Source organism: Watersipora subatra, chromosome 5 (genome assembly GCF_963576615.1).
Source record: "Watersipora subatra chromosome 5, tzWatSuba1.1, whole genome shotgun sequence".
Classification (NCBI taxonomy): Eukaryota; Metazoa; Bryozoa; class Gymnolaemata; order Cheilostomatida; family Watersiporidae; genus Watersipora; species Watersipora subatra.
The window spans coordinates 32,078,703-32,099,859 of NC_088712.1; the positions used below are offsets into that span (position 1 = coordinate 32,078,703).

At 37.4% G+C, this 21,157-nt stretch overlaps 1 long non-coding RNA gene across 2 annotated transcripts; it reads left to right on the top strand.

The window, feature by feature from the left end:
• The first annotated feature begins 378 nt into the window (after window positions 1–378).
• On the top strand, window positions 379–5,206 carry LOC137396268 (uncharacterized). 2 transcript variants are annotated; one of them, XR_010978513.1, is made up of 6 exons: window positions 379–452; window positions 1,495–1,641; window positions 2,347–2,493; window positions 3,334–3,393; window positions 3,675–3,838; window positions 4,653–5,206. It is a non-coding gene; the product is annotated as an uncharacterized lncRNA (long non-coding RNA). The 2 variants fall into 2 exon arrangements; XR_010978514.1 differs by having other exon boundaries at window positions 410–452; window positions 1,537–1,641.
• The last annotated feature ends 15,951 nt before the right edge of the window (window positions 5,207–21,157 follow it).

Below are 21,157 nucleotides of genomic sequence, written 5' to 3' on the forward strand. Positions count from 1 at the left end.
CTATGGTGGTACTTTTCGGTTGTAAACAACAATTGCAAACGAAATGCGCGCTTCAGCGACCAATCCATTGGTCATGACCCTAGCATTAAGCTATTCTAGGCGTAAGGTGCCGGTGCGTATATCGATATATCATTGATATTCGTACGTTATTGGCTAATAGCCTATAAGCTGCCACGATTACTTATGTTTACGGTGAAAATAACTACATGTATGGACGATTGTTTGCATGAGTGTAAGGATATTACGCTATGCGTTAAAGTCTATCAAAACAATTATTTATTGGAAGGGGTCAGGTATAATTGCAGTGGCTCAAAACCTGGTCAGTTTCTGGGTCGTTTTGTAGGGGCGGAGCTTAATCCGGAAATACAAAAGCTTTAAAGTTAGTCGAACCACTGCAAACGTTTAGTTGTTGATAAATCGAGTAGTTATCTATTCGTTTAACAAAATATCACGTAAGCATCTTTTCCAAGCAAATTTTTAATTACAAATATGAGTTCTTTTAGCAAAATAACATAGAGTATTTACATAGCTGTTTATCGTAGTTTTTTCTTGTTAAGAATAAATGGTAACACGCTCACAAAACGGAAAAAATCTTCTCAAAAATACACCATTAGTTATTCTGTATTCGTTTATATTTGAAAAATAGTTATATATTTTTTTAATATGAATACACTTTTGTAAAGCGGTATTACATAAAATATTGAAAAGTTACGATTATGTTCTGAACAAAGAAAATGCATATTAAAACGGTTGTCCACTTTGTTACCATTCTGAGAGCCTAAAATGATTCTATTTTAATTCATTGTAAATATTAGTATTAGCATCTCGTTAGGCATTGATTGTAAAAATGAAGGCAACAGAAGACATCAGTTTTTTATCTTTACTGTATTTGCTGCAAGCACACACTTTTTTAACAACTAACTTTATATTACTACCAAGTCTCAACTGTAGGACATTTTGAAGCAACGACAGTATGTAGCTACCTAAGGAACAACCATTTAATTGTGTATCTCAAATTTTATTTGAACTTGTTACTACAATGGTGCGCTGTCAGTAGCACCGCCAGGCCTAGGCTGTATCTCATCTGTTTGGTTCACAAAAAGTGTAGGAGAGGAGGCAAGGTAAAGCAAGTTTTTGTAGTCTTCTGCAATGCAGGGCAGTTATATTTTTGGACTAGACAGCCTGCCTGTGATCAGTAGTCCTCAGTAGTCAGAGTCGCTTTCTGCTTGCAATTTGTCTTAAAAAATTAATTGAAATGCACTGCATATTCATATTGCTTCAAGACCTCAGTGGGTCATCATGTATTCATAACTGACTTTTTGTATTCATCATTTCATCTTCTATATAGACCTACCTACAGGCCTCCCGTGCCTGTAGCCGGCAATCATGTCGGTAGGTTATCGAAGCCTCGATAGCTGAATGACATGATCGCTGACGACAGTCAACTTCTACGAGGAGCCTGAGGGCCTACCAAATATATATTTTTAATTGCAGTGCATTTAAGCATTATGCCGCTCCTTCTTGCCTCATTGTTAGACGAGTCTGAGCAAGCTATCAAAGCCCATGAAATCGAATATGGCAACAAGTTTTACACAAACCATGAGGACGGCATATTCAACAAGCATGAAAGACTTTTTGAAGGTAATCTCATATCCTTAAAGCACTTTTTCTTCACTGCCTAATTTGTGATCTTGCGTTAAAAATGAACATTTTATACCTCGGATATTTTAGTGTAATATTGATGTTGAAGTGTAACCTTGATTGTAAAATGTAGGCCTATGCTTGGTTGTTGTGCAATAGAAGTACATGTCAATAGTAGCTTATATGTTTTTATGCTGCAGTTTGATGGAGCCCTTTTTGGTTTATTTTTGTACCATGTGATCTATGACGTCACAGGCCCTACTTGAAGCAGAGTTGACACAATTTTCATCAGTTCACTAGCAACTCACACTGGATACACACCATCTAAGTCTCAGCAATAAAGGATTACTCTCTATAGACACTCAACTTTTAAGCTTAATTTGACGAAGTGGATATTCGGGTATATACAGACATGCAGTGGATTACGATCAAGCTTATAGTGCAGCCTTGATTAGAAGATATACATGGACTTCAGTGTACAAGCATTGGCATGCAATTGAGATGACATTAAAAATCATTGTATATATTAATAACTACAATCAAGCAAGCAATAAATGTATCAAGCATCATATACATGCAGCAGTTAGTTCCCAATTGAGTGTTAGCAATCAAGTAAGGCTAAAAACCTACGACGTCTTCAGCTAATGAATCTAAAAAATCTGTACCATGTTTCTTAATTTTAAAATTTTATCTGCTCTAATTTAGCAAGGTGAAGATATTTGGAGAGGTAAGAACGTCATCCATGACAGTCAAAGCTATTGATGTATGTATGGCGAAGAAAAAGAGTATGGCTGCATGTACGGCCCTGAAAGACAGCAAACCCAGAAGGAAAAGTACAAAGAACAGCGGAGGGTAAGTTACCGGTACACCAAGAATATTTTACTCAGCCTATTATAAGGGATATTTTTGGACAGCAAAACTCGGTCATTGTATGTCCAATATATTTAGACAGGGCTATCCTTCCATGTCTTTGCAAATGCACAGATAGTATAGTATGGATTTTACATAGAGATGATGAATAATATTTATTACTTTTATGGATTTTAAATTGTTTTATTTCTGAAATAGCTATCTTGTAACAAAAGCATGCGTGCACATTTATATTCTTGTAAGCCAAAATCAGAGAATGCAGTAAATCTAAGTCTACACTACTGTGAGGGTTGCGACATGTCTAAGCTGTATTCGATACTTTGCTTTCGGTCTCACAGTACATCAAAGTTCAAAAACATTTTCTCTTCTTTTATTCATCTACACTCTCATAGAAATTTGGTAGAATTGCAAAGAAACACAGACTTGATTGGAATGCTCAGATACCATATCCTTGACCCAATAGCCAGTGAAGTTTACGGCAATCTGTCTCATTTTTCTTGAGAATTTCTCATCGTGAGGCCTCACACATGCGCCAGATAGTATTATATCGCAGTTCACACCTTTGGTTAAACTTGGACGTAATATTTTATTTTACATTGAATATTTCACACCTAAAATTTGCAAAAACAATCATTAAAAGCAAGATAGAATGAAAGCTTATTTTGTAGCTCTGGCAACAAGGCCTTTGTTTGGACTCTTTTGCCAATTTAAATTTAGTTAGATTGTGCCCACAAATATAAATATGCTATACATGTGCATAAATTCATATATGTTGTCACATGGTGTCGATATACATAATTTACGTATTGTTTATATTTTTAGTCACAGAATCCAACAAAGAGACCGCATCCTCAAGACAATACATCTGATAGTAACACGGAGGTACTCACTCACATAACCAGCAATAAAATTTTAGGCAAATCGTGCAATATTAATTATGGTTAAATGTGGAATTTCATTGGTAGGCGAATCTTCAAGCCATTTATAGCCCTAGATTAGTAGCTAGAAAAACGTGAAGTTATAGTAGGATAATGCAGAAGAACCCCTTGTGTAGGCAGGATTAGGTTTCAGAAACAAATTATTTGCTGCCAACTGCGATATTTGTTAAGTTGCCTGTTCACACCCAGCCAAACGTTCAATGCCTCGAGCATTCTGATTTATAGCTCAAGATAAGGAGGAAACGCAGTGCTTGCTCAGGATGGGTAGGAGTAAGAGCAGAGGCTATGTGAGCTTCCATAGATGTGGGGAGCATCTACGAAACGCCACAAACGACAGCATTATAGATGTAACTCAGACACCTGATGTTACTTTCATACCTAACAGTCCGGTGAGTGGTAATATTTAGTAACTCAGTTTTAAAATTAGAACCCTGTTGCATGATGCTTTTGTGTCACTTTAGTGTAAGTGCTCAGTGTCTGAATTGGAGAAAGTTGTGCAGCGATGCTCCCAAGTCTTTGATTCCAGATTTGTAAAGCATATCAAATCGCTGGCATGCGTTTTGCTCCAAATCAAATCACTTAGAAGGGTGACTGCTCAGCTTTCAAATAAAATGAAATTAAAACCATCATCCACTATGTAATTGATGGTTTTAATTTGATTTAATTTACAAACTGGGTAATCCATTTTCATGGTGCTTTAATGCCAATCTCATGATTGGTGATTTGATGTAATGTGCAAATCTCTAATCAGGATTTGGGAGCATCTCTGGAGTTGTTATCAACTCTTTGAGAGATTGATAACAAGGTGCCACAACACCATCCGATTCATAGACTGAGTACTTGGACTAATTTCGCTGTTGTCTTTTACAAGTCAACTCTATGGGCTAAGTCAGTTGAGCAATGTAGGATTGGAGAAGATATATGAAGTCAGGAAATAATTGTGAAATAAAACTACTGTAAAAACAGTAATAAAGTCAGGAACTAGCAAAAGCAGATTTGTCCGGTTCTTTGAGATCGCCAAATTACCTTCCAGCTAATCACAATGTCCAATGTAACTTTCCAATCTACTTCATTAAATTAACAAATAGTATTCTTGTCAAAGTCAAAAATTGTCGCAAATAATGCCACTTGAATACTGCATTCACAGTACATTACAAGTTCAAGGAGATGTAAATACACATGCTATGATTGTTTTTGTTTTAGATCAAGGATCTCCAAGAGGAGTTTGCAGGGAGTAAGAAATGGCAGAGCAAAAATGCTTCCTGAGGCTTTCTAATACAAGCAATATCTAGATAGGCATAGATCAAGGTTGTTCCCCATAGCTGTTGGTGAACTGGCAATGAAGGGAAGTCACGCCAGATGGCATCTGGCGTGCCCTCTACCTCATTGCCAATTCATCTGCAGCTATAGAGAACAAACTTGTTCTAGATAGGAATACTTTTATATGCAAAATCTCGAACTGTTTCAGCTTGTACTGTGCTCAATTTTGAGTGAATATATTGATCAAATTAAAACATACCTACATACATAAAACATTCAGGATTTTCAACACTGATTTTTTTTTACATAAACCATACTTATATTCACTTATTTTCACATATCTACATGTAGTATATGTAGCCCTTTTCTACTCTGTTATTCTGTTCTCATTTGTGCTTGTTAAAGGCCTTTTATGGCTTTGGTGCTGATGTGGTAGTAATTAAGTTATGTGCAACATTTTCTTTTTATATCAAATAAAGTAAAATTATTAAACTTTACGATTTATCATGATAGATTCGTCCGATAACTAAAACAACCTACTTCCCATCATTGTTCCAGTGGTCCATCACCAGACATTTTGTCATTGCGCATCGACTTTTCAAACAATGTATGTTGTACAACATCAGCAATGCCAATAGACATACATCATGCTGAAGGTTTTGTGTGTGCTGCCCTCTGATTTTCCAGAATTGGCTACATTGTGCTTGTGGAGGTAACGGGAAAGCTGCTAACAATGATGCACAACAATTGCCACATGCATTATTTATATTGGAGCAAGAAAATACATCATCATGCCAACAAAAAGAAAATATTTTTTGCTCAACAAATCAAGAAAATTTTTTTGGTCACACAATGCTGTACATAAATAATAAATATATAAGCAAATTGACAAATGAATACCTACAGAGTGCGGTCATGTTCAAAATCTAAACAAAGTTAGTTGTTGGAGAAGTCGGTGTTTGTAGTAAAGATAAGATAGACTAATGTCTTCTGTTGCCTTTTCACAATCTTTGTCTTACGATACGCTAACATAAATAGTTACACTAAAATGAAATAGAATCTTCTTTAGCTCTCAGAATGGTAGCAAAGTAGACAATTGTTTCAATGTGCATTTTATTTGGTTAGAACATAATCACAAATATTCAATAACTTATATAATACCACGTTACATACATGTAAGTGCAATCATATTACAACGTATGTAAGACATTTTTCATACACACTGTATAAACGAATACAGAATAATTAATGATGTATTTTTGAGAAGATTTTTTTCCGTTTCGTGAGCATGTTACTATTTCGTCTTAACACGACAAAACTACGATAAACAACTATGTGAATACGTTATGCTAGTTTGATGAAAGATCTCATATTTTTAATTAAAGATTTGTCTAAAACGATGTTTATGCTTTATTTTGTTACAAAAAAATAATAAGATTACAGACTCAATTTCTAACCGACTAAACATTGGCACTTGCTTAAAACCTCGTCGCTTAGTGCCGACAAAACATTTGCATTTCCGGATTAAGCTCCACCTCTACAAAACGACCCAGAAACTGACCAGGTTTTGAGCCACTGCAATTATACTTGACCATTGGAAGGCATGATAAATGCATAGACCGAGATAGTGACAGGGCTAACAGCAGATGTTGATAGATAAGCATTACATGCCAACAGTCGCGTATTGAAGAAAACTCGCAAGAGTAGGGTGGGGACAACCCCTAGCTCTAGATCTCTGCGCTTTAACCAACGCTACAACCTGCTGAATCCAACAGGAGGGAGCTGAAACCAACTCATTTATGCTCTGCTGAACCCAACAGAGTGCGCTGAACCTAACGCTGCTGACTGTACAACCTGCTGAAACCAACAGGAGGGAGCTGAACCCAACTCGCTTCCGTTCTGCTGAAACCAACAGAGTGCGCTGAAACCAACGCCGTAACCTGTTGAAACCAACAGGAGAGAACACAACTCTTGTAAGGATAATTATTTAATTATCCTATTTATTTGTAGTCATTTTTTGTGAGCTTGCTGTTAGTGCCGATTATAAACGATATTTCTCTAACAATAACGACTTTATTATAGTAATACTAATCATGCATCCAATTCAAAAGTCACACCCAAGCTGAACTGCCTAAAAATTAGTGGCAGTATTTATATTACATAAGCGATTGGCCTAGAGATTGACGGTTATCGTTCAAACCGACCAATCATATCTTGCTGACTGCCGAGTTTCTAAGAATTTTCACATACAGAACAATAAAAAATTATCCCTAGACAATGAGCCATTATAGCATAACAATCTAAACACTAACAAAAAGCCCAGGAAATTCTACATATACTGGGTAGCGAACAGTAAGTGTAAAAAAACATTAAGACATATTTCGATAACGAAAAGGGCCAATTACAAAATCTTATCTCGAGAAAACGTAGAACAAAAACGGAAACAATATTGTTTAAGTAATCTTAAACCACTAACAATTAATTATAACAGAAACTTAGAATATTTTGACATGTAACCATGAACATAAAAAATGTCTTCCAATGAGTGAACGGTAAGAAATAAATTATAGAAGATTGTTCACTGCGTAAAAGCCTTAATAAATGGCGTCTGTTATCTTTTCTAGGTCATTCACTATCCCAGAAGTCTCTTCTCTATATATATATTGGCTACGTCACCTTTTCCCTTTGATCAGTTCACCATGTTTTTCTGCGCCGGGTGTCCAGAGCGCCTTGATGAGCCTGACGTACATGGGACCGATAGCATCCAAATAAGACAACTTTTCGGAGTTATTCCTCCACGGTCTTTTTCATGGCCACCACTCCTTTCATAGAGTTTGTTCTTTAGAATATCTCGCTTTATTTTTACGTTTACAACACTATCCTCCCCTAAAACTTCATTCTGTCCCAGAATGGCATTACTTCTATGGCAGACATCTAAGCGGTAGTCCGGTAGGTGCTGACATAAATTAGTAGGCTGGGTTGGCGGAATAGTGTGATCCCCCAGCTTGGATATCTCTGTGTGATCCTGGAGCAGAGGGACGGGTTGCTCCATCACCTCTGAATCAGGAGGGCGATCCGTTGGCTTAGGCAGTTTTTTTCTGCATATTCTGGTGGTGCTTAGTCTAATATCACTTTCATATTGAATAGGGTTTCCCCCCTTGCACTCCATTTTAAATTTCTGGTTTGTCAGATACTTGCTGATGGTGCAGAGATTAGCATCTCTTGGTTTAAGTTTAGTACTGCATCCTTTCTCCGTGAAGAATGATTTCAATGAAGCTTTGGTTCCGACAGAAAAGGTGGTGGGTTCATCTTTCATATCATCTTGGATTCTCCACTTTTGTAGATAGAGCCTTGTACCTCCTTTATACAAATTGTGCGGCTTTAACTCCTCTACTGGCTTTTCAACCTCAGCTTTCTGTATCGGCCCCAGCCGATATGCTAGCTGATTAATAAGCGGTCTATCTTTCATAACCGAGACTTAATGTTTTACTACTTGGTGGCCACCAACATCACCTTTGCTGGAGCTGAACATTTTCTGATGCTTTATCAGCGGTGTGTTGACTTGCTTTGGTTCCATTTCTGGCAGAGATTGCGTCCAACTGGGTAAATGTTCATTGAAGTGTTTGGAGCATTTAGTTCTATTGCAGTCCTTCTGAAACTGTTCTTGTCTTTCCACTGGCATACAGACGGCTACCTTTCTTCCAGAAGGTAGATGAATAAGTTTATTGCTTGTGTTCATCACACGAATATTGACCTCTTGCTCTGTAGGTTCACACAGCGATGTGACAACCTTCAAGCCCAAAACCTTGTGTAAAGTTTTAATGCAAGCTGGCCCTGGCGTCCACTTTCGACTAAGCCTCGCCAACAATAAGCATTCAGTATTTGGCGAAACAACTATGTTCCTTTTGACCTGCACATTCACCGAAAGGGGTTCTCCGTCCTCGGCGCAGCAGGCAACTTCAGTGCCCTTACAACGTAGCTGCGAATGACGGAAATCCATCTGACATTCTTGATCCTCCAAGAAGTCTAACCCTAGCAGAATGTGATTGTCCACATCAGATACTACAAACTGATGTTGCAGTTGTATCGGTCCCAGTCGAAATTTTAAATTCGTCATGCCTTCAAGCAAAATCTGCTGCCCATTTGCCAATATCCCGCTACCTCGCACAGGTAACAACTTCGAGTAACATGAGCTAAGCAATGTCTCCAGCAATTTCTTCGGAAGTACGGACTTTGTACAACCACTGTCAAGTAACATGACAAATCTTTGTTGGTGAATCCGTACAGGAATGTAGTATGCACTGGTGAGCCAACATGCCTGTATCCTAAGTTTGCCCACATCACAAAGTTCAGGCAGTACGAGCATTAGTTTGCCTGAACTTGGTCGTTTCCCGATGGCTTTGGCTTATCACAGTAACGAGCAACTTGGCCTCTGCCATTGCAGTTGTAGCATCGAACTTCTCTCTGAGGCTGTTGGCTTCTCATTGTCGTCGATGTTAGCTGTGTCATCATTGCTTGCTGTGATGCCGCCATTTGCTTTTGCGTGTCCAACATCTGCTGCATAAACTTACTCTGCATTTCTGCAAAATGTTTGAGCAAAGCTGTTTGACTCATTTGCATTTGCTCTGTCAGTTCTTATTTTAATTGTTGGACATCTTCTAGCTCTACTCGGTGGACATTTGTATCATATTCTACCATATCCTGATACTTCTGATTAGTTTCTACAGCATCAGTCATGGTGCTGGGAGGAGATAAGCGTAGTGTCCAGGCCAGCTGTGAATTAGGCCGAATTGCTGCAATCAACTCACGCTTGGCTTGCTGGTCATGCTGATAGCTATCTAGCTCGAGGAAAGCCTTTTGAACTAACTTCTGTACCTTTTCAGCATAATGATATATGTTGTCCTTTGGCTTTAATTTCATAGATTTTAATATGGCGCTAGCTGTGTCTGTCCTGAGCCCATAATGTGCCTTAAGTTTATGGCAAACTTCTTCATAGGTATTGCCACCAACACCTCTGGTAGCTGGGCCTTTCAATGCCAATGTTAACCGTAGCCTACATTCTTCTTCACTCCACTGATTATGTTTTGCCACTGCTTCAAAACAATGCAAAAACTCTTCCACATCACTTGTGCCATCAAATGAAGGAGCAGGAATAGGCAGCATGGCTACTTTTGCAGGTATGTGCCCTCTTTCCATCATATTAGTGCATAAATCATATGGGCCGTCCTTACTTCTACTCTTGCGCACCATGTTTGAATTTAAAAGGGTTTGAGAGAATTGCTTCACTATTATCCCACCGCTGCCACCAGTGAAGAAAACTCGCAAGAGTAGGGTGGGGACAACCCCTAGCTCTAGATCTCTGCGCTTTAACCAACGCTACAACCTGCTGAATCCAACAGGAGGGAGCTGAAACCAACTCATTTATGCTCTGCTGAACCCAACAGAGTGCGCTGAACCCAACGCTGCTGACTGTACAACCTGCTGAAACCAACAGGAGGGAGCTGAACCCAACTCGCTTCCGTTCTGCTGAAACCAACAGAGTGCGCTGAAACCAACGCCGTAACCTGTTGAAACCAACAGGAGAGAACACAACTCTTGTAAGGATAATTATTTAATTATCCTATTTATTTGTAGTCATTTTGTGTGAGCTTGCTGTTAGTGCCGATTATAAACGATATTTCTCCAACAATAACGACTTTATTATAGTAATACTAATCATGCATCCAATTCAAGAGTCACACCCAAGCTGAACTGCCTAAAAATTAGTGGCAGTATTTATATTACATAAGCGATTGGCCTAGAGATTGACGGTTATCGTTCAAACCGACCAATCATATCGTCTTGCTGACTGCCGAGTTTCTAAGAATTTTCACATACAGAACAATAAAAAATTATCCCTAGACAATGAGCCATTATAGCATAACAATAAAAACACTAACAAAAAGCCCAGGAAATTCTACATATACTGGGTAGCGAACAGTAAGTGTAAAAAAACATTAAGACATATTTCGATAACGAAAAGGGCTAATTACAAAATCTTATCTCGAGAAAACGTAGAACAAAAACGGAAACAATATTGTTTAAGTAATCTTAAACCACTAACAATTAATTATAACAGAAACTTAGAATATTTTGACATGTAACCATGAACATAAAAAATGTCTTCCAATGAGTGAACGGTAAGAAATAAATTATAGAAGATTGTTCACTGCGTAAAAGCCTTAATAAATGGCGTCTGTTATCTTTTCTAGGTCAACCACTATCCCAGAAGTCTCTTCTCTATATATATATATATTGGCTACGTCACCTTTTCCCTTTGATCAGTTCACCATGTTTTTCTGCGCCGGGTGTCCAGGGCGCCTTGATGAGCCTGACGTCCATGGGACCGATAGCATCCAAATAAGACAACTCTTCGGAGTTATTCCTCCACGGTCTTTTTCATGGCCACCACTCCTTTCATAGAGTTTGTTCTTTAGAATATCTCGCTTTATTTTTACGTTTACAACAGTATTGACACCAGTAGACAGGATGAATGGTTTTGCTCTATGTAAGCCCATGAGGTTTAGACCTGCCATGAAATTGCCTCTATACTTTTACGTGTGCTTTTAGAAGAACAACGTGATGCAAAATTATTTTGCACCCAATCATACATCACTGTTGAATCTGCCAGTTTATTTTAGTTTCAATTATGTTCAGTTTATGTTTTTCTCAGCCCTGTGGCCTGCACTTCATACAGCTAGGAGCCTTGACTGTCAAAATAAAGAGTCGGTGGACCTGTTGATCTTGTAGATGTCTCCATTGGAGTGTGCGATGATGTTGATGATGAGTGATGAGGTACTCAGGTTGTTTGATTAGTGCAGGTGTTAGAGTGTTTGACTACTAAACTGAGTGTCACAAGTGTGAATCCAGTATGAAGCAATATTTTATCCCAACTTCTAACTGTGACTTCAGATAGATGGACATACACACTTTCATTATAACAAAAGCTAGTGGTACCTCGGCAGTCTAGTTTGGTTTGAGAGCATGACAGGAGTGTCAAATAAAAGGGCAGATAATAAGCATATGCACAATAGTTCTAACACATGGAAGGCAATTGGGTTACGCAGTAATTGGTGGGTTGGTCTTGCGGGCTGACAATCACGAGTTCAAATCATTTATGCTGCATTATTTTTTATAGGTCTTATAACCAATATAAATATGTTGACCCCAACATTTGGTGGGATATCAATATCTATTAAGCCCGGTTCCAATATATGCCGCAAAGCACCGGCAACAGCACCGGCAACAGCACTGCAGGCTATCAGAGATGAATTGTGAACCTACACGCCGGGTACCGCCGGTAGTTGCCGGCAGTCAACGCAAGAGTTTAGAGCTATTCAAATTTTGCGAGAGCCGCAGGCAAAACCTTCTCAAAGTGCACTGTACAGGTAAAGGTCAGCATTATCGAAACAGCATAGCGAGCGAACATTCTTTATTCGGTTATTAGCGATGCAGCTTTATGTGAACAGAAGCCACCGGAGCCTAGCGTCGCAAACGATTTGCTGCACATTATTACCGCCGGAGTCTCGCAGCCGATATGGGAAGCAGGCTTTAGGAGCACATGCTTTCTGCAGGCTCGTAATGTAAACATTATTTTAAAGCTAGTTGATTTTCTAAGTTTTGGCAAAGATAAGCAGGTAACAATAGCAAAGCAAATACTTATTAACCAGAGCATATAATAGAGGTGAGTGCTTACAATACGGGCTGTTCTTGCTACTCAACAAGGGTTTCTATATACATGAAGCATCATCAAATTTATCAACAACAATGTGACTGATGGGTATTACTTGTAATATTTACTATAATAAGAACCATGTCTGTCTGTATAAAAGCGCAGGGTTACATTTGAAAAAAGATTATATCACGCAGGATATGAACTCGCAGCGTTCTGCATCAATACCATGTGTGCTTCTTGTTCACCTTCCAGTAGTTTAGAATTATTGAGTATAGATGGTAGAGTAATTGTTTGTATTTTATTGGCACACATGATGATCTCTCATAGCTTACTAGACTGCCAGAGCCCTAGTTATTAATAAGGTAACAAGTTAGTCGGTGTGATCTCCTCCTGAATCCAAGTGACTAACTCTGGAGCTCATTGGTAAGATCTGTTGACTAGGTTTCCAGAATTATTCAATACATTGAAATTGGTAGCTATTCAAATTGATATTGAAATTCAATCATTTTGGTAAACATCTAATATTTAAAGAAACATATGGCAGTTTATGAATTTCTGCATGTGAACCGCAGCTGAACATGACAAGGTCGAATGTATGAACACATGCCAGACACAGTAGGAGAATAGTTGGGTCACCACATTTTTCTTGTAGCAGTGAATGAAAACCAGCTGTTAGTAACTAAAACAGTAGAAATAATTTTATGTCACTTTGGGTTTTCCTATCAATTAATAGTATTCAAGCACTGACTCATTGCAACAGGCTCTAGCCGTGCCCTTTTTGAGGCTAGCAAAACATTAATAACTAAATAAGTAACGTTTTTGTTTTTATAACGATACAGCATCCTGATGGAGTCATCTACTCCTTTTATAAAGAAATTTCAAGGTGAGTGTATGAAATCATAAAGTGCACCTAGTTACCATTTTATTTTTAGTTATAATATTTATATCATCTCCAGTAACTGTTACCGTTTGTGTCCATTCATTAATTCTGGTACTCTCTGGAGCCAGAGGTTTTAGCTAATAGCTAAATACTATACCGTCTTATGGTATATTTTATTTTGTTATATTTCTTGTGCATGCTGTATTATTGTTTTATCAGATAAATTATGTATAAAGTTTTCACCATATTCTTGAATATTAATGTAAGTCATTTTACTTATTTATTTCATTCATTTTATTTATATTAAAGTCTCAGCTCAGAGTATGTTGAATAGTTAAATCCTGATAAATTGTAGTTACATGGTAATCTATAAATATGCTGAATTTCTGACGCCAGAGCAAAGAGGGGCAGTGGGAATACTCCTCATGCATTACTCTCACATGGTATGGAAAAACTCAGTCTAAGTGTAGGGCCATGCAAGCTGCTCACAGGTTTAAATACTTGCCTTCCTTTATAAAGCCGCTGACAGTTACCCTATCAGCTGCTACACCTAGTCTGATGTCAAGGTCAAAGATTAAACATAATATTTTTTTATGTAATTCAAAATTCTTTACAGCAGTCAGCATGCAAAGATCCTGGTCAGCTGTGTGATGTCGGCAGCAGTTCAGCTCTAACCTGAGTCATTGTTAATAACTTATGCTGACCCAGTGACTCTTTTTTAGTTGATTAGCAACCCATTCGTATGTTTGAATAGCAAAATTGTTCAGCCTGTTCAGCTATTGATAGCCTGTTTTCTTTACCCGAGCTATTGAGGGTCTAAATATCTAGTAGTCAGGTGCTGATGATGTATAGAGCAAATCTTGGCTAACATTTGAACAAGCAAGTACCATGTCAAAGTTATACTGCAACATATAGACAAGAGAGTGAGAGATGTAGTAAGAACTTCAACAACACAGTTTAATGGTAGACTTATAGTTGAGGTAAATAATATATTACTTACTCTTTATTCATAGGAATATATGAAAAAAACTGAGCTAGTAATAATATTAGTCACTTTTCTTACATGCATAGAGTTCACTTTTATTATGTTCTACAATCCTTGTCATGTGAAAGTCATGTGATCAATAAATATTATCATTATATAACTCTGTTGGCTCTTTTATACTACAGTTGAATTGTGAAACCACGCCATGAATATTTACAGTGCGTTTAAATCCTATATTTACATACCAAGATACATACCAAGATAATCTATAGAAACACTAAAATTAATACTACTTGTTTATGTGTATAATACAAAAACAACATATTGTTTTAAGACAGTTTCCGGTATTGGCAATAATATGTTATTACATAATTGTTGCAGATGTGCAGATCATGTACAATGATATATGATCATTAAAGATGTGTGTATCATGGGTATAAATGTATTTTTATAATATATTTTGGATGCTGGAGTCGTTAACATTGAATATTTCACAAAGAATATTTCCATATTTACTATTTACCATTTTTAATATCACCACACGCTCTCAGTATGGAGTGCCTTGGAACGGGAGGATTCTCCAATGAACTAGTAATGAGAGTGCCATCAGTGCTGTTTGATGACACCGATGATTCATCTTTCACTTTTTCTAAAAAAAATGATTGGATTTATTTGTGCTTTCAAGCTACATTACTTATGTTTTCTGGTGAAAGTGAAAGCAGAGGAAAGTCTGGAGGTAAATAATGAAAGTGTTCATAAAAGTAAAAACTAATAAACATGCAAAACTTCAGATTATTTTTTTTGCTGATGGTTACATTATTTCCATCTTTTCCATACACACCCCGGCCTTTCATCTCCTCACTACCATGTGTATTCTCAGCATATTGCATATCTATTGCAAGGTCATCACAGCTTTTTACTTGAGCCTGCGTGGTTTCAGATTCAGAAACTTTCTGGGTATTACGTGCTTTGTCCCTCATTGCATAAGCATCGGCACTTGCTGTGCATGAGCTGTTAGACTCTGCCTGATTAGTGTCGCTAGCTTTCACAACAGAGTCAGTATTATTCCTAGAAGTGAGAACGTTTGATGGTGAGCTCCCCTCTGCATAATTTGATGAGGTTAACTGAGGAATAGCTACATCCCTAGCTAGGCTAGAAAAATCTTCAGAGGCTATAGTATCAGAATTGTCTAGAGTAACCCCTCCATTTATATCATCCTGATCATGACATCCTTGGACACTCCTGGCTGTTTGGATGTCAACATCCCCCTCCTCTAACTGGTAAATAGCAAACGGATCTGAGAAAGACCGAGTAATGTCTAACTCATCAGAATCAACAGAAGACAGCGCATGTGGTGTAGACTCGACTGCTTCAATCTGTATTTTTCCTCGATTTTCAACAGTGTGAGGAGGTGATTCACTGAGATTAACCGCCACCTGAAACGAATTGGCAATACACACTGTCAGCAACAGTCAAATTTCATGTTTGAGATATTTCTTGGCGATCTTATTCCTCTTGCTATGACTACACACAGTGAGCACTGAAGAGAGTACTGGTCAATGAGTGTCAGGTTCATAACTTCCGACTTTTTAGGAAAAAAACAAACTGCTATCACTTCTAGGGCGCTTTCAGATTCCCTACACGTTGTGGGTATGTGTACATGTATATGGCACATGGGTGGCATTTTATTCCAATTGAATACTCCTTACGACTGCAGAAAAAATATGGTAGTTTTTTCACTTGATTAAGGTACAAAATGTTACGTTACAACCAAGTTGCGTAGCCTCATCAGCATGTGGAATGCATTTATCTCTACGGCCAATTATTGAAAAATATAGCTCAAGATATTCATCAATAGTTTAATGTTTATAGGCTATGCTAACTGCTCTGGTGTAACATCAGGGCAAGCCAGGACTTTCTTTTCAAACAAAGCCTCCACATCAAGCATCTTAATAGGTAAATTTCAGCAGTTTGAACATTCTATTTTGTGCTGCATTTAGTTCGATTTAGATGAATTTTTGTTAGCTGTGAAACAAAAAGCTCTCACAACTATGATATGTAGCATTTGTTAGACTCAATGGAGGCTTCACATTAAAGGTTCATGTCAAGTTTTTAAAGATTTTATTACAATGTGAGGATACTGTTCTATCTTGAGATTTCATTTACTGTCTCAAGTGATCTGACTGTCAGGATGTTTAAAGATATTTAAAGGCGAAAAAACTTGATCGCAGTTCAAATGCTCAGAAAGAAAAAACGCACCCAGATTTCCTCAAAATGGCATTAATAGTCGTGCATATTTTTTATATGTGATATGTATACGTTCACACCAGCATTGGGTAATCATACGTTCACACCAGCATTGGGTACTCATATGTTTACACAGCATTTAGAGGAAAACAATGGGACAAATTCTAACCAAAATATCTTTAAATCATTTGAAATATCTATAGCAGTGTACGTATCTGGGACTATACTTGAAGTTTTATTTAAACAATCCTGAGCAAATACAAAATAAAACATATGTCACTATATATAGAGATGTGTAACACTGCAGATTGAATGAACAGCCAATGTCACAACGAGAGGGACAAACATGAAGTGCGACTATTGACGTCATTTTTGAAAAAGTGATTTTCTTCTGAGCATTTTAAATGCGATCAAATTTATCAAGTTATGTTAATTTTAATCTTGAAACATCCTGGCAGTCAGATCACCTAAAACGGTACAGAGAATCTCAAATGATAAAAGATATCTAGACTTTCTAATAAAATATTTTGAAATATGATGCTAGTAAGCGATCAATGAAAGTAATCTAGACTTGCACACTACGCTTACTGCTTCTAGCGAGCTGCTCTTCCTTGTGTTAGTCTAGCAAAACATTATCGAATTAATTGTTACATGATATACCTTACCCGCCTTAGCTTATTATGGCATAGACTTATTATGGCAATAACTTACTTAACAAGTTGTATACCATTACTGTTAACAAACTGTAGATTTCACCTTAGTTGGTGGTCTTTAATACTTCTGAAAAACTCAGATTTTGCCCCCAAGTGAACAATAGTCTAGAGACACCTCATTTAATACTCTAACATAGAATTCAATTCTTTTTTAAAAATTACAGATAAATAATTTATAGATAGGCTAACTTTCAATATTATTTGCGTTCAACAAAGTTTACATAAGTTGGTAAAGCACAATGTTCAAATACTATTTGACTAAGAAAAATGTAACTAGCAGTTGTGACAGAGCTAAAACATAAGTTAATCATGTAAAATGTATCAAATAGTTTGTAGCTCTGAAAGTTTCAAGTTAATTACAAAAGATACATGAACGCTACGTTTTTTGTGGCGTTAAGAAGAAAAGCAACAAATGACAGCCACTGACTTACATTTAAAAAATGTGTCAAAATGTGTAAGAGTTGAGGCTGTTGTGGCTAGACACACGAAATAACGCGTCACATTGACAAATAAATGGACGAGTGCGAATTAGCCTTTACCAGGCGAAGGCCATGACATTCTTGTTAGATTTTTTATTATCATTAGTTGTTATTATTAGCGTTTTTAAGGAAATTTCTTTGTGTAAGTTTTACTGTTGGTTTGGAAAGAGAATAAATTGATTGGTGTAAAAAGGTCAGACTTTACAGAATCCAGCTAGTTTTTTTCTGCCTTAACAACAACAACTTAAAAGCATACTATATAAAACATGTAATATAATTATTAGGTTAACAAAACTGTGTTTTGCCAAATAAACAACGACATTGATTCAAATTGTCTTTGTAATTTATTCAAATATCCATTCGCATCTTACTGACACTTAACAATGACTGAAAAATGCGTGCAGAGTTATTGAAATTAATAATAAATGCCTGTTCAATAAATCAATAAAGGTCAGTATTACCTGAGGTATTGAAGAAACGGAATTGTTATCCATTTCAGTAGGAAGTGTTTGCACAGAACTATCACCACTAGTGCCACTGCTATACCGTTCTAGATCTCCGCAGGCAGAAAAAGTAGATTAAGGCCGGTCATACGGAGCAAGTTAAGGCCTGTCATACAGAGTAAGTTAAAGCCTGTCATACGGAGTAAGTTAAGGCCTGTCATACGGAGCAAGTTAAGGGCTGTCATACAGAGTAAGTTAAAGCCTGTCATACAGAGTAAGTTAAAGCCTGTCATACAGAGTAAGTTAAAGCCTGTCATACGGTGTAAGTTAAGGCCTGTCATACGGAGCAAGTTAAGGGCTGTCATACAGAGTAAGTTAAAGCCTGTCATACAAAGTAAGTTAAAGCCTGTCATACAGAGTAAGTTAAGGCCGGTCATACAGAGTGAGTTAAAGCCTGTCATACAGAGTAAGTTAAAGCCTGTCATACAGAGTAAGTTAAAGCCTGTCATACAGAGTAAGTTAAGGCCGGTCATACAGAGTGAGTTAAAGCCTGTCATACAGAGTAAGTTAAAGCCTGTCATACAGAGTAAGTTAAAGCCTGTCATACAGAGTAAGTTAAAGCCTGTCATACAGAGTAAGTTAAAGCCTGTCATACGGAGTAAGTTAAGGCCTGTCATACATAGCAAGTTAAGGGCTGTCGTACAGAGTAAGTTAAGGCCTGTCATACAGAGTAAGTTAAGGCCTGTCATACAGAGTAAGTTAAAGCCTGTCATACGGAGTAAGTTAAGGCCTGTCATACGGAGCAAGTTAAGGGCTGTCATACAGAGTAAGTTAAAGCCTGTCATACAGAGTAAGTTAAAGCCTGTCATACAGAGTAAGTTAAGGCCGGTCATACAAAGTGAGTTAAAGCCTGTCATACAGAGTAAGTTAAAGCCTGTCATACAGAGTAAGTTAAAGCCTGTCATACAGAGTAAGTTAAGGCCGGTCATACAGAGTGAGTTAAAGCCTGTCATACAGAGTAAGTTAAAGCCTGTCATACAGAGTAAGTTAAAGCCTGTCATACGGAGTAAGTTAAGGCCTGTCATACGGAGCAAGTTAAGGGCTGTCATAAAGAGTAAGTTAAAGCCTGTCATACAGAGTAAGTTAAAGCCTGTCATACAGAGTAAGTTAAGGCCGGTCATACAGAGTGAGTTAAAGCCTGTCATACAGAGTAAGTTAAAGCCTGTCATACAGAGTAAGTTAAAGCCTGTCATACAGAGTAAGTTAAGGCCGGTCATACAGAGTGAGTTAAAGCCTGTCATACAGAGTAGGTTAAAGCCTGTCATACAGAGTAAGTTAAAGCCTGTCATACAGAGTAAGTTAAAGCCTGCCATACAGAGTAAGTTAAGGCCGGTCATACAGAGTAAGTTAAAGCCTGTCATACAGAGTAAGTTAAAGCCTGTCATACAGAGTAAGTTAAAGCCTGTCATACAGAGTAAGTTAAAGCCTGTCATACAGAGTGAGTTAAGGCCTGTCATACAGAGTGAGTTAAAGCCTGTCATACAGAGTAAGTTAAAGCCTGTCATACAGAGTAAGTTAAGGCCTGTCATACAGAGTGAGTTAAGGCCTGTCATACAGAATGAGTTAAGGCCTGTCATACAGAGTGAGTTAAGGCCTGTCATACAGAGAGCTAAAAGCTACTAAAACTGATAGTAGCTATTTACTATAAATACTATTTACTGTGTGTGTGAACTTGTAGCTGTCATAGATAGATTTGCTGGAGCTCACCCTATAAAATTTTACTTGCATTCACAAACATGATTTAATGCAATGTCCGTAGTCATGTATTTTAATAGTCATTTTATTGCACTAGTGCTTTAAAAAAATTTCGAAAAAGATTAAATGTCCAGTAAACTGATGCAAATAGAAACAATCACATTAACTATTTGCAACTGTAATTACATCGCCAAGCTATTTCATTCTTTTTGCTGAATTACGATGATCTTAAACATTCCAAGTAGATAAGGAGGTCAGGCTGACAAAGTTGCTCATGCTCACCGCATTGCTGGAGTTTCAGCCGTGTCAGTAAGTTCAACATCACTGTTCCCAGAGGAATCGGAGAGAATATCGGCAGAAGATCTATCTACAGCGTTCTCTACTGCACTGTCTGTGATGGCGCAGCAGCCTACGCGTGTTTCTCCAAGATGGTTCCTATCCATTGAATGCCTGCTCGCTACAGTGCATATAAATAGTTATCAGTATCTGCAGAATTAAGCCGTTCTATAAACTTTAAAGTCCAATTATACTGTAGAGTATATTATTGAAGTTTCCAAGGCATTGAAACCCAGAAAGAACGCAAAAGAAACTCTACTTTAAAATATTCTACTGCCCCAATATGATGTTTCCTCTCCATGCTGTTATTACATTGACAATAAATGAATATGTATTCTGTGCTGTAATATCTACGGACAAAATGAAGTAACTTATTAGCTTCCACTTCTTATTTCATTATAATTTATTATTAACACAGAATTCAAATAAACACCTAACTTTACCCGATAATAAGTAACATAAAACTCAAGTAAGCACCAAACTACCACATAATAATTAACATAACACTCAAGTAAACACCAAACTCTACCAGATAATCATTAACATAACATTCAAGTAAACACCACACTACCAGATAACAATTAACATAACATTCAAGTAAACACCAAACTCTACCAGATAATAATTAACACACCTTTCAAGTAGACAAAAACCTGCCAGATTACTTTGCTTACCATCATAAGGAATGATTGTCAGTTTAAACATCAATGTACCACAGATGTGGTCATGTGGCGTTCGACCAATTAATTGACAGCTAACAGTCAGCCTGGAACAAACAGGAAAGCAGTTCATCAAATGACTTACCACGATATCACCTGAAGACTCAATGTACTACAGATGGTAAAAAGATGGCCTAGGAAAGGTTGCTCTCGTAAACCTTTACTAACCTTTGTCTG